This window comes from Hyperolius riggenbachi, chromosome 12 (assembly GCF_040937935.1).
Source record: "Hyperolius riggenbachi isolate aHypRig1 chromosome 12, aHypRig1.pri, whole genome shotgun sequence".
Lineage (NCBI taxonomy): Eukaryota > Metazoa > Chordata > Amphibia > Anura > Hyperoliidae > Hyperolius > Hyperolius riggenbachi.
Genome location: NC_090657.1, coordinates 154,410,755 through 154,425,226, shown reverse-complemented (window position 1 = coordinate 154,425,226; position 14,472 = coordinate 154,410,755). Strand labels below are relative to the sequence as shown.

General features: G+C 44.4%; 1 protein-coding gene across 6 annotated transcripts in view; it reads right to left on the bottom strand.

Moving 5' to 3' along the window:
• Window positions 1-14,472, bottom strand: part of SPHK1 (sphingosine kinase 1) — a 92,188-nt gene that overhangs the window by 35,631 nt on the left and 42,085 nt on the right. The gene's annotated exons all lie outside the window — the stretch shown is intronic.

Sequence of the window (14,472 nt, the reverse complement as noted above, 5' to 3'; positions counted from 1 at the left end):
ATAACGTTAAATTTTTTTTTTACTAAGTAACCCTCCCTGTACCTACCCCTAACCCCTAGACCCCCCTGTTGATGCCTAAACCTAAGACCCCCCCCCCTGTTGGTGCCTAAGTAACCCTCCCTGTACCTACCCCTAACCCCTAGACCCCCCTGTTAGTGCCTAAACCTAAGACCCCCCTGTTGGTGCCTAAACCTAAGACCCCCCTGTTGGTGCCTAAACCTAAGACCCCCCTGTTGGTGCCTAAACCTAAGACCCCCCTGTTGGTGCCTAAACCTAAGACCCCCCTGTTGGTGCCTAAACCTAAGACCCCCCTTTTGGTGCCTAAACCTAAGACCCCCTGTTGGTGCCTAAACCTAAGACCCCCCCTGTTGGTGCCTAAACCTAAGACCCCCCTGTTGGTGCCTAAACCTAAGACCCCCCTGTTGGTTTTTTCGTTTAAAAATAATGTAAAAAAAAAAAAGTACTGTTTTTCGTTTAAAAATAATGTTTGAAAAAAAATATTGTACTGTTTTTCGTTTAAAAATAATATTTAAAAATGTATAAATCATTAAATAATGTGTAATCATGAGAAGCAGTAATAAAACATTAAGTCTCCGGGCGCCGCTTTTAAAACGTTATTTTTCACCGGCGCCCTTTTTTCCTATCGGGCGCCCATTAAACGATATTTATTATAGGAGTGAATGGCGGCGCCCGATTTGTCCACTAGCCTCAGGCGCCCGAATTTACTGTTTCCGCTGGTTACTTGCTAGCCCTTCCTAACACATAGGGAACAGTTTTTGAGGTAACTGGTGTGATTCAGACACTTTGAAAAAATATTTTCTTTTTTACTTCCTCAGAAATTGAAGCTCAGCCTTCCATTTTTACAGCAAACTTGAAGTGAGGAAAAATGTTACAGTTAAATGCTTACCTACCTCAGAAGTAAGAAGCCTCTGGGTAGTTCAGAGGGTTACCCCATGCTCCTGGACCCCACTGATCAAGTGCTGTTACCCTCTAAGTATATCCGACAAGGGCTTGTCGGATATATTCTTTGGGCCACGCTCCTATCCATGTACGAGTGCTTTCGTACTGCGTATGAGTGAGTCCGGTCCACATCTACCCATTAGTTTGAAGCTGCTTGTGTACTGGACACATCATACTCACGGATGAGCAGCATGGCTGTGCTCGTACAATGACGGGAGTGTGGCCGTGAAGAAGTAAATGGCCCCGGCGAGCAGTGCATCTATAACACTTTTTTTCTCCTCTCAGGTTTGCTTTGAATCGGGCTGTTCAACTGGTGGCCCCCGAACCGCAATCACTTGCCAGGAATATTTTTTGTGTCAGGCCTCCTCCTCTGGCAGGCCCATCTTTTTGTTTGTGCTTGGCTCCGCCCCCCAAAGCCAGGACATTAATACTCTGCCTGCTTCAGCTGGAAAATCTGGTGCTAGACACACACCCTGCCCATGAAGTTGGACAGCACTGCTTTAGGGCCCTTTTCAATAAGCAGTTGATAGGCAGTGAAAAGACTGGCGAACTCTCACAACTACTTGCTGCAGCCTAGCAACTGCTCACTGCTGCTTGGTAACTGCTCACTAAGCATGCAGTTCAGCTGCCTGTGGAAAGGGGCCCTCAAATGCACATACACAATGTTTCTGCATTGCAAGCCTGTACTTTCTGCACTAAATATGTTTAAAACTGTTTGGCCGAGTCCTGCAGCTTAAATTCCTATTGAGGAGACAATTTTACTGGACATGAAGCTGCCCAGTCTTTTCCCCATCCCATCATCACACACATATGAAATGTTCAAGCCAGCCAGTCTCTCCTTGGGAACCCAGATCACTTGATGTCTCACAACTCATCCCTCTGCTTATAGATTAACATTTTGTGGCCAGAAATGGAGCTACACCTCAGTCTTGTAAAAAGAGTGTGCTGAGCTGCAGTGCTGGTCCCAGAGAGTTAATCTATTAGCCGCATTTGGAGAAGAGTGAGAGCTGCTCTCCAGCTGACACTCTGCTTGCAGCATGTAAAAAGTCTCTGTGGGTTACTTAAAAATACATAATAGTCTAGATATTAGTAGGGGTAGACCATACCACTCAAAGTCCACCATCCAAAATCTCAGTATCAGATAAAGGAAAAAGAGGAGGTATGGGTGCAATTATGAATAGGAAATACTAATTTTTTATCTTTCATGTGCTTAAAGAATGGGCAATTAATAGCCAAACATATACAGTATAGACTGCAGGGGTCTCAAACTCGCGGCCCGCGGGCCATTTGCGGCCCTCGGTACAATATTTTGTGGCCCTCGCCAGCAAAAGCAAAAGAGACATGGAAGCAAACTATTTTACCTTATAGTTCGCTTCAGTGCTCCCAAGTAATCCGCCGCATCCCCGCCGCTAAACGAGGGCTGCAGAGCCCCCAAATCCCCCGGGCAAACATCCACGACTGCGCTGAGGGGCAGAGCTTCCAGCTGTAGCTCTGCCCCTCCTGACGTCAATCACTGCATGGATCGCCGCCTCTCCCCGCCCCTCTCTGTGAAGGAAGAGGGAGAGGGGCGGGCAGAGGCGGCAATGCGCCACGATTGACGTCAGGAGGGGCAGAGATTTGGGGGCTCTGCAGCCCTCGTTTTGCATTGGGGACACGGCGGATTACTTGTAATGGGAGCACTGAAGCGAACTATAAGGTAGGACACTTCATGTTCAGAAGAAATAATTAAAACTGTTAATAATGACATTTGAGGACTTTTTTTTGTGAAATCCCTTATGCGGCCCAGCTTCATCCTGACTTTGCCTCCTGCGGCCCCCAGGTAAATTGAGTTTGAGACCCCTGGTATAGAGCCTGGGTTCACATATGACATAGCGTGAAAGGCTGCGTTTTATGTCATGTTTTATATTAACCACTTAAGTACCAGCGGCCTCTGCCCTCTTAAGGACCGGAGACCGCTGGTACAAGAAATGGCGGAGTAACGACGAATCACCACACTTACCCGCCGCAATCGCCGTCCACGCCAGGAACCTCATCCACCCACTCTGCTTTCTCTATGGCGACACAGTTCCTGTGAGCCGGTCAGGAGTTGCTTTTATTGGCTCCTGTCCCTGCGTTGATAGACAGGGTTAAGAGCCAATGAAATCAGCTCCTCACCCGCTCACAGGGCTCTGCTGCTATAGAGATGGCAGAGCGGTTTGCTGCAGCGGGGAGACAGCAGCGAGATCGCTGGGAGCAAGAACGCGCATCGCCGGTGTATTGAAATCTATGCCCTGGCAGCCAGATAGCCATCAAAACAGGGCATAGATTTCAATTAGTGCAGTCCTCAACTAATTCATGTTGTGTGTGTTTTGTGCGTTTTTATTGCATTTTTGGTGCGTTTGCAATGCATTTTTCGCGTGTTTTGCGTGCATTTTAATGCGTTTGCGGTTCGCATATACAAACCACATATGCATTTTGTGTGCGTTTTCCATACGTTTTTATACTTCCAGTTATGCAAACGACTTGGAAGACCAGGGCTGTGGAGTCGGTACAAAATCTTCAGACTCCTCAGTTAATGAAACCACCGACTCCGACTCCAGGTACCCAAAATTGCTTCGACTCTCCGACTCCTTAGTCTAATTTAAAAAAAAAAGAACTATGGATTTGATTCAAAAATCATCCGACTCAGACTCCTCACTTTATGGAAACCACCGACTCCAGGTACCCAAAATTGCTCTGACTCCGACTCCACAGCCCTGTGGAAGACAACAGGAAGCGGAAATACAGCAAAAAAAAAAAAAAAAAAAGTATATTTTTGGGAAAAAAACGCATGGAAAACGCATTAAAACGCTATGCATCACCATAGACTTTCATTATATGCGTTTTGGCAGTGTTCCTGCATAAAAGGTTACAAAACCAGCATTCTAAAAACGCATACTGTAAAACATTTTTTTTCGGCGTCCCTTTGACTAACATTGCTGCATACAACGCAACGCTAGCGTTTCTGCTATGTGTGCACCCAGCCTGAAACAAGACTATCTGGTGCTTGTTTAATTAACTTTTCTTCCAGGAGATATCTTCACACCTAATCAATAAAATGCCCTTTGAGCTACTAGCAAGCAAGATACTGAAAGTACATTTGATATTACTTTTTTATCTACCCAGTAGTTGTTTGTTTTGTTTTTTTTCAATTGCAAAGGATTGAAATATTTTGTAGAGAGGATGAAAAATGATCTCCTGGGAGAAAAGTAGAACAGTTAAAGTGAGCGGGATATGGAGGCTGACATATTTATTTCCTTTGGGGCAGGGAACACACATAACATAGTGTGAAAGGCTGCGTTTTATGTCATTTTTTATGCTAATGTGTGCATTTTTTGTGCGTTTTAATGTGTTTGCGGTTCGCATATACAAAACGCATATGAGTTTTGTACTTCCATGCGTTTTTATATTTCGATTTATGCAAATCACTAGGTAGACAATAGGAAGCGGAAATACAGCAAAAACAAACAAAAATAAAAACGGATATGAAACCACATACCATTGCGTTCCCAATGACTTTCACTATGTGTGTTTTTGCGGCGTCTATAAATATTATGCAACAAAATCAGCATTTTTAAAAACGCATATAAAACGCACATGCGTCTTTATATGCGTTTTTTCATGCGCCCCATAGGCTTCCATTAGCGGCAAAAATGCAGCGTTTCTGCTATGTGTGCACCCGTCCTCAAACAATGCAAACTGCCTGGCTGAAACTTGTTTCACTGAGGGTGGGAACACACTAGGCAGTGTGGGAAAGGCAGCGTTTTGCTGTATATGGGTTTGTGCGTTTTCTAGTGCGTTTTGTGTTTTTTCCCTGCACATGCGTTTTTCTTGTTTTTGCGTGCGTTTTATTGCGTTTGCATATATAAATTGCATATGCATTTTGTATGTGTTTATTGCAAATCACTAGGGAGTCAACTGGAAGTGGAAATACATCAAACTTGTTTTTTTTTTCTTCAAAAACGCATAAAAAAATCCACTAGAACGCAATACCTCTGCATCACCATTGACTTTCATTATATGCGTTTTAGATGCGTTTTGAAAAAATATGCAGCAAAACCAGCGTTTTTAAAAACGCACATTGCAGAATGAAAACACATGCGTTTTTTTCATACGGCCCATTGACTTGCATTATGTGCGTTTCCCGCACACTAGCGTTCCTGCCTAGTGTGTTCCTACCCTGATGCAGTATATTTGTTCAGCCATTGAGTCAGATCTGACAAGATTAGCTGCATGCTTGTTCCTGGTGGGATTCCAACACTGCTGCAGCCAAATGTACAGCTAAGCTGCCAGGCAACTGGTATTGCTTAAAAGGAAATAAATATGGCAGCCTCCAGATGCCTCTCACTACAGTTGTCCTTTAATAGTACCCATACCTCCTATCAGTTGAAAAGGTTGCCCCCTATAACAGCAGGCCCCGGGGCTGCTCACAATGTAAACTGTGGCTACCAACAGTGGCCACCTACTCTGCTATCAGCTCCATGGTTGCTGAAAGGTAGAGATTGTAAATGAGAGGCAAAGAATTTTGACTTGCATGCAGATTTAATGCAAATTGTATGCCGTTGAGATTGGGCCAGTTAAATGCACTTCCTGCTGATTCTGATTGCATGCAGGTTGTTATTATTAGCATCTCATTGGCCATCCCTAGGTCACATGACTGACTTTCTTAAAGGGAATTTCTATGGCAGAGCTGCATCCAGTGGCGTAGCTAAGGAACTATGGGCGCTGATGCAAGTTTTACATTGGGGGTCCCAAACACTCTATACAAAGCAATTGATACGGCGCAGCAAAATCTGCCAATGCCAACTACAGTGTCAGAGGTGCAAAAAGGGGATGGGGAGCAGTTTGTTAATGATTACTACTATTCAAAGTATCTATAGAAGTGATTATTATGAGCACAGGACCAATAGAGAGCTAATACTGCAGTTGAGAAAGAGCCCTTCGGGGCCCCGATGCGGGCGCAATCTCTGCAACCACTATTGCTACACCCCTGGCTGCATAAAATAAGGAAACTGTGAGTAATGGCACTGTTCCTATTTACCTTTACCAACCCTTGGTATAGTAAACTAGGGCTTTAAATGTAACCTGAAGTGAGTAAAATTATTATTTAACACATGATGTAGCTGCAAATGATTATTACATATTTACCTCACCATCAGTTCCTCTCAGAAGCTCACCATTTTCTTCTTACAGCGATCCCTTCCAGTTCTGACAATATTTTGTCAGAACTGAAATCTACCAGTTGCTGTCAGTTATAGATCAGCAGCTGTCAGTTACAATTGAATGTGCAAGGTAATGTCCATGTTTCCCTATGGCTCAAGTGGGTGATATTACAGTTTAACAGTGTGCTGACCAGGAAGTTGTTATGGAGTAATGGCCATTTTTAAAATGGAGGACAGAGAATTCCTCTGATCACAGTGGACAAACAGGACGCAGGAGAGGAGAAAGAGATTGAGTAGTAGACTACACAGCAGGTAAGTATGACCTGTGTATGGTTATTTTGACTTTTTATTTTTAGTCCAGGTTCTCTTTAAAAGGAACTCTAAAGGCAAAAACAAAACCGTTTAACTGACTTGGGGCTTTTTGCAGTCCCCATGGAGTCATCTTGTGCCCATGCCGTCCTTCTGAGACCCTCCGACCAGCAGTGGCGACCCCTGCAAAGCTGGCTCCTTGCTGCATTCCCATCGCCGGGAGCGTTTTGCGCACAAGCGCAGTATGCGAAAATCACGATCAGGGTGCGTGCATGTTGGAGCTGCGTATTTCAGGAGGTCGCTGCTACTTGCTGGAGGGTCTCGGAAGGATGGCGCAGGCAAATAATGACTCCAGGGGGCTGCAAGAAGCCCCAGGTAAGTTCAGGTTTAAGCAAGGCAGCTTTCCCATGTATCTAACTTTAAAAATCAAATGCCTTTTTCAGGTAAAAAATCCAATCTTTCTGCGTTTCCACTGACAAATACTGGTAAGCAAATCACATCTCCATAGTGAAAAAAAAAAAAAGAAAACCTACATGCGAGCCAATTTTTTTCTGCACATAAGTCAAATCTAATTGACAAAAAAAAAAAAAAAAAGTACAATTAGGCCTCTTTTCCATGGACTGTTGATAGGCAGTGAAATGCCTCTCACAACTGCTTGTTGCTGCCTGGTAACTTCTCACTGCTGCCTGACAACTGCTTTCTGAGCACACAGCTCAACAGTCTGTGGAAAAGAGGCCTAACACAAGTCAAATTTGATGCCATTAACTTGCATTAGGCCTCTTTTCCACAGACTTAATAAGGCAGTGAAATGCCTCTCAAACTCTCAGGGCTGGAACCCACTAGAGCGTTTTTTTGAGCGTTTAGGAAGCGTGAGAAATTGCTAGCAATTTCCCTAAACGCTCTGCCAATGTAAATGGATGGTGCAAATTCCACAGAAGCGGTTGCGATTAGCAAAATCACATACGCAAGACATGCAGCATTTTGTTAGCGTTTGCGCTTCAATGTAAAGTATATAATCACTGGCATAATCGCTCATCAAAACCTGCAGGGATCGATTTTGCTAGCGTTTTAAAGTTAATGTACACTGTAACAAAATTAAAAATAATTGAAATGACCAATCAGACTTTAAAACGCTAATCGCTAATCGCTACACCACCGCTGGCAAATTGAATACACTTTCTAAAATCGCTCCCTAAAACTCTCATGAAATCACTTACAAACTGCTCATAGAAAACGCTAGCGATTGCGATTAGCGATAGCGTTTTGTATTAGGTTCCAGGCCTGACAACTGCTTGCTGCTGCCTGGTAACTGCTCACTGCTGCCTGGCAACTGCTTGCTGAGCACACAGTTCAACAGTCAGTGGAAAGAAGGCTTAATGTGCAGCGAATGCAAATTTGCAAAAATGGAAAGTGCACACAAATCCTGTTGTGTGAGGCCTAAGGCCTCATTTCCACGGACTGTTGAACTGTGTGCTCAGCAAGCAGTTACCAGGCAGCAGAAAGCAGTTGTGAGAGTTTGAGAGGCATTTCACTGCCTGTAAACAGTTCGTGGAAAAGAAGCCTTACACAGACTGTTGAACTGTGTGCTCAGCAAGCAGATACCAGGCAGAAACAAGCAGTTAACGGGAAGCAGTGAGAGTTTGAGAGGCATTTCACTGCCTATAAACAGTCAGTGGAAAAGAGGTCTAAGGGCCCATTCACACTAGAGCATTTTGCCACGATTTCGGTAAAACGCTCAAAAAGCTTTTAAAAAGCGCTAGTGTAATAAAACCCTATGGGCCTGTTCTTACTTGGGCGATTTGTGCTAATCGCCACAAATCACCCAAAATTGTGAAACGCAAGCGCGTCGCCTGCACCATTTTCAGGCGATTTCCCAGCGATCGCGTTTCAGTGCTATAGAAGCGCTAAACGCAATTATGGAAAAATCGCTGCAGTGTTCAGTGATTTTTCCGCGTGAAATCTACCATTGCTACCATTCCCACCAAGACAGTGATGTGTGGGGAAGGAGCTATATCACTGACTCACAGGGGAAGGGAATCAAACAGGAATTTCCTCCTTTTTAAATAGTGCGTGAAAGGAGGTGGTTAAACCCACCTCCTTTCACGCACTATTTAAAAAGGAGGAAATTATTGTTTGATTCCCTTCCCCCGTGAAGCCAAATTTTAAATAAAAAATAAAAACAGATACTTGCCTATGGTGAGGGAAGGCTCTGGGTCATATAGAGCCTTCCCGTTCTCCTTACAGTCCGCTTGTACCAGCACCATTAGCAGTCTTCGACTGATGGGAATACTGCTCTGTGCCACCACCAGAGGCTTTGGAAGTCTTCAGGAGCCCAAGTGCTCCCGAAGACGTGTGTCTCCGTACTGCGCATGCGTGAGTGCAGAGCCACTCGCTCCCGAAGACTTCCAAAGCCTCCAGTGGCAGGAGATTTGACCTGGATTCTTTTACCTGGGTGCTCCACCCGGCTAATTTTGGTGAGCACCTGGCTGACATCGGCTCGTTTCCTCCTCCTAATTGTGCCGGTCCTGCATTCTCCCGGTTGTGCCCCACCCGGCTACTTTTTCATGCCACCCGGCTGGAAAAAAAATTGTGAGGAACACTGCTGTGTCTCTCTATGGGCTCTATTCACAAACCCATGTGCGGTAACTCTTTTTTGGGTGAAAAATTACCTCCAGTTATAATTCACTAAAAATAGTGAAAAAAGTGAGTATTCACTAAAAATGTACCAAGTGTGATAAATGTTTGATAAAAGTGCGGTAAAACAGGTGATAAAACAGGTGATAAAACAGGTGATAAAACAGGTGATAAAACTGTCAGTAATAGGTACGGAAATAAAGCTTTTTTGACCACTGTAGGGCAGCCCATATACTTGCCACCCATTACACAGAGATGACCCAGGAAAGCCTGTCACGTTTAAAGTGGGACCTCAACTCTTGCACAGGACAGAAGGAAAACATATATAAATGCACCCTGTATGTATATAATTTAGCCTGTCCTTCCCCCTCATCTGTGAATAATCACAACTGTAATTTGACCTCTCAGCTTTGCCAGCTGGCTGCCTCAGCAGAGCAGCTAATGTGTAAACACAGGATGTTAACCCCATGTCTGCTTCCATGAAAGCAGGAAGTACATACACTGGAGATTGTTTGCTGGATTTGTATCGGCTGTAACAAAGAAATGTTTTTCTTTAAAGGTAATTATGCTGTTGCTTATCTTTTAGAGCAGAGAAGAATTTCCTCCTCGGCATCTATTAAATCATCTAAAAGACTGTACGAGGTCGGAAAGTGCGCCTTGAGATTAGACACACTCGTCTTTTCTGCCTTCTATGTAAAACTGACATAAACTCGAGCAAACAAAGCTCAATAGGCTCCATCCTGAAGGCCAAAAGCAGAGAAGTGATAATTATCACCTACCATTTGTAGGTGATAAAAACATCCTTAATTAACACCAACTTTTCAATTGAGAATCTCAAATTGGAGATAAATTTGAGGTAATTACCACACTTTTACCTCACTTTTACCGCATGAGGTAAAAAAAAATTGTGAATTTGAAAATGGAGATATTTTGGTCGGTGTTTATCACTACCTAATTTAACTCATGCGGTAACTCATTGAGAATAGAGCCCATTGAGGCGGTCATATTTATTTCTTTTCAAACAATACCAGTTGCCTGCCAGCCCGACTTATCTATTTGGCTGCAGTAGTGTCTGAATCACCAGAAACAAGCATGCAGCTAATCTTGTCAGATCTGACATTGGGCTCTATTCTCAAAGACTTCCCGCATGCGGTAAAGTACATGCGGGAAGTTTGCACCCAAAATACCGGCAAGTTGGGATTCTCAAAATGTTCCGCATGTTTTTTCCGCATGCGGAAAAAGTGTGATAAAAGTGCGGGATTCATGCGGTAAAATTTCCACAAAAGTCGGTATTTTCCGCAATAAAAGATCAATTCTCAAAGATGTTCAGGCGCATCATTTCTTCGTTAATTACCGAATTTTTATCACCTACAAGTAGTAGGTGATATATTCCGCATCCCATTGACTTTAATGAAGTGTGGAGGCTTAAGAGGAACTCCAGTGAAAATAATGTAATAAAAAAAGTGCTTCATTTTTACAATAATTATGTATACATGATTTAGTCAGTGTTTGCTCATTGTAAAATCTTTCCTCTCCCAGATTCACATTCTGACTTGTATTACATGGTGACATTGTTACTGTGGGCAGATTATGGAGCTGTTTCTAGCTGGTCTGGCTTTAACAGACAGCTATTTCCTGTCTGAACATTGTTACATTGTGACAGTTTGCCCAGAGTACCGTACGGTACCAGAGCCTCTTGTGGGAGGGGTTTCAGCACAAAATCAGTCATACAGCGCCCCCTGATGGTCTGTTTGTGAAAATCATTATTTTTCTCATGTAAAAGTGGGTATCAGCTACTGATTGGGATAAAGTTCAATTCTTGGTCGGAGTTTCTCTTTAAGGGCTGTGCTTGGTGGACTTTAACTTTTTTTTTTTAAACACTTTTTCATGCGACCTTTTTACCGCATGATTCCCGCATGAATAATGCCTGTTTCCGCATCTTTTTTCCCGCATGCGGAAAACATGCGGAAAATGTTAGTGAATGCTGAAAAAATGCGGAGTTTACCGCTGGCGGGAATTTAGCGCTAAAATTTTGCGGTACTTTTGGCTCTTTGAGAATAGAGCCCAATGTCAGAAACACCTGATCTGCTGCATGCTTGCTAGTATCTATGGCTATAAGTACTGGAGGCAGAGGGTCAACAGGGCAGCCAGGCAACTGGTATTGCTTAAAAGGAAATGAATATGGCAGCCTCCATATCCCTCTTACTTTAAAGTACATTTTAAAAGAATTGGGAAGGGGTGGTGATTTTTAACATTACATTGTGAAAAAACAGTAATACATACTGAGATAAAACTACACCATTTTAGATACATGTTAATATACCGTAACTACCTAGATGAATGCTTTAGTGTTACTGGGAAAGTTGAGCCCCACTTTAAGGCCTGGAACCCACTAGCAGAACATTACTAAGCGCTTGTGATTTGAAAAGCTCTTGCTAATGTAACGCTATGGGTGTGATTCCACTTGAGTGATGTGATTTTATAACAATCCCCCATAGCATTGCATTAGCAAGAGCTGTTCAAAACACAAGTGCTTAGAAAAGGCTGTTAGTGGGTTTAAGCCCTTAGGCCTGAAACCCACCCGCAAAGCACCATCGTAATCACTAGCGATTTGTGGTAGCGCTTTGCAAGTGATTTTGGGAGCCATTTCCCTGCTCCTATAAATCACATTGGAATGGAAACGCTCCCAAAATGCTGCATGTCCTGCGACTGTGATTTGCCTTATCGCAATCGCTCCAGTGGAATCTGTCCCATCCATTTACATTGGCAGAGTGTTTAGGGAAATTGCTAGTGATTGAAAGCGATCCTTAAACACTCAAAAAAATGCTCTAGTGGGTTGGGCTGGACTTTTATTAATTTTGGGTGAGAGACAGGTAACGCAAGGCGGACAAAAGAAACCATTTGTGGAAATGGACTTTAACAAGCTATTTATATACCAGTAGGTCCAGATGTAAACCTGGCTTACAAGTGCATAAAGGAATGATCTGCAAATTCCACCCACTGTTCCATAGTGATGCATTATTGGTATTGATTCTTGCTCATGTTGGGGGGGGAAACTTCCATATAGCTGGGATAGCGCTGTGCAAGAGTGTTTGATGAAGCGGGTGTGCTTTTCAGCTCCAGTAAACAAATATCGGTAAGTCAGCTGCCTTTACACATACTGCAGTCAGGCAGTACTTTCTATAGCCAGAAACTGAAATACAATTAGATCTACTACAGACTAAACACAATTCAATTGAGGACTAGGCTACATTTATAAATGAATGAAAATGAGAAACATGGCTAAGAAGTTTCCTTAGCAGCTTAATTAGTTGCCATAGCAACCAAACAAGCTATACTCTTTCTTCTCATAGGTTGCCATGGACAACTTCTGAACAATCGCTCCGTTTCCACCTTTGGATCTGCTGACCCACATATCTGTGGACAGCTAGAAAAAAACAGGGTCAGTTCTTGGAATGCACAGTACATGATTCTGCTTCAGACCTAGGAGTAGAATGATGTAAAGGTCACATAAGGAGAGAGACTGCTTGCTGTACAAGAATTAGGGGGGGGGGGGGGGGGGGGCTGCACACAAAATGGGGGGTGCTGTATATGGAAGGCAGGGAGGGGCACATATGTTGGATTATTGTAATGTAAAGTAGCACCTGACCATGAAAGGTTTGGGGACTCCTAATCAGACCTCACACAAACGTATCGTATGCTGTCAAACCCCAGCTAGGGCACTATATGCATGGAGTTTGTATGTTCTCTCTGTGTCTACGTGGGTTTCCCCTGGGCAATACAAGTGAAATCAGCTCAACCTTTGTCACCAGGGCAGTGCGGAAACTGAAGAAAGAAAGTGGGTTCCGCACAATGCCGTTCCAATCTGAAAAGTGCCTTTATTGAATCAAGTATAAAACACACAGCCAGGTTACTGACATGTTTTGGACTCACACTGGTCCTTAGTCATAGTACCATGGACACCCCCCCCAGGGCCGTGCCGACACAGAGGCCAGGGAGGCTGGAGCCTCAGGGCGCAGGTCATTAGCACTCTGGGGGGCGGAAGTTTGCAGTCTGTGACTCTCTGTTTGTGTTACCTCTGCTGGCCGCCTCCCCCCCGCTGTATTCGTGCTACCTGCTGTGCCGCCCAGCGCCCGCCGCCGCTATTCGCAAAATGCTGGCTGTATCTTTCTAAAGCGGGAGCGGAGTGTATACATACTCCGCTCTCCACTACCTTGTTGTCATGGTCACCGTCCCGGTGACTCCAAAGTGCGCCGCCGCCCGCCCCTCTCTCACACACACAGAGCAGCCAACCAGCGTGCGCCTCTGTGTGACGTCGACTTTGCAGCCTGTGGGTCCCGCCCCCTCTAACGTCGCGCTGTCTCCTTGCCTGTGACTCAGCACCTAGGGAGGAGTCAGGCAGGAGACAGTGTGGCTGTGTTGACGGGGGACTCGCCTGCCCTGTGTGGCCCGCGGCTGGCTGTCTGTCCCTGTGTGTCCCAACAAGTAAAAAGTAAGTGTGAGTCTGACAGTGACAGGCAGCATCATTATGGTCGGACTTGTCTTGGATTGGATAATATTATAGAAGCCCCCAATGCCTCCCATCCATCAAACATTTATATTTTAGATATTAATAATGTGACAAGCACAGGCTGACTCTGAGCTCCTGGCTGTCTGTTCTGCATTATTGATAATATATTACATATATTATAATGTGACAGCACTGGCTGTGGCTGCACATGACATCTATATCAGCTGCTGCTGATAATATGGTATCCATTTATGGTGCATTAATTTATTTGATGGATAATATTAGTGTGTCTCTGCACTGTCAATGACAGTGCACAGACACACTAATATTATCCATCATATAATGCACCATAAATGGATACTGTATTATCAGCAGCTGATATAGATGTCATGTGCAGCCACAGCCAGTGCTGTCACATTATAATATATGTAATATATTATCAATAATGCAGGACAGAGGTCTGTCATCAATCGTGTCACTCAGGTGACTGCCTGCTATCCATGGGATTGAACAATGCACCTTATTTTGGTGTTAAAGGAATCATTAGGTAAAAAATTAGCTTTACTCACCTGGGGCTTTCTCCACTCCGCTCTCCGCCGCTGTCCTGGGTTCGCCGCACGGTGCAGAGGACGACCTCGAGGTTGTCCTTACTGCGCCTGCGTGAAGTGCCGCTGTCAATCATGGCCACAGTGTCCGCTGCGCAGGCACAGTAGTTCTGCGCAGTGCACAGCGGACATTGTGGCCATGATTGACAGCGGCTGTTCTCCTGTGGAAAAATACTGCCTTATTTTTGGATATCTTAATTGGGGGGGGCGCAATGGGGGGGGGCGCACTTGGGCAGCTCAGCCTCTGTTGCTGGTGGACCTTGTCCCGGCCCTG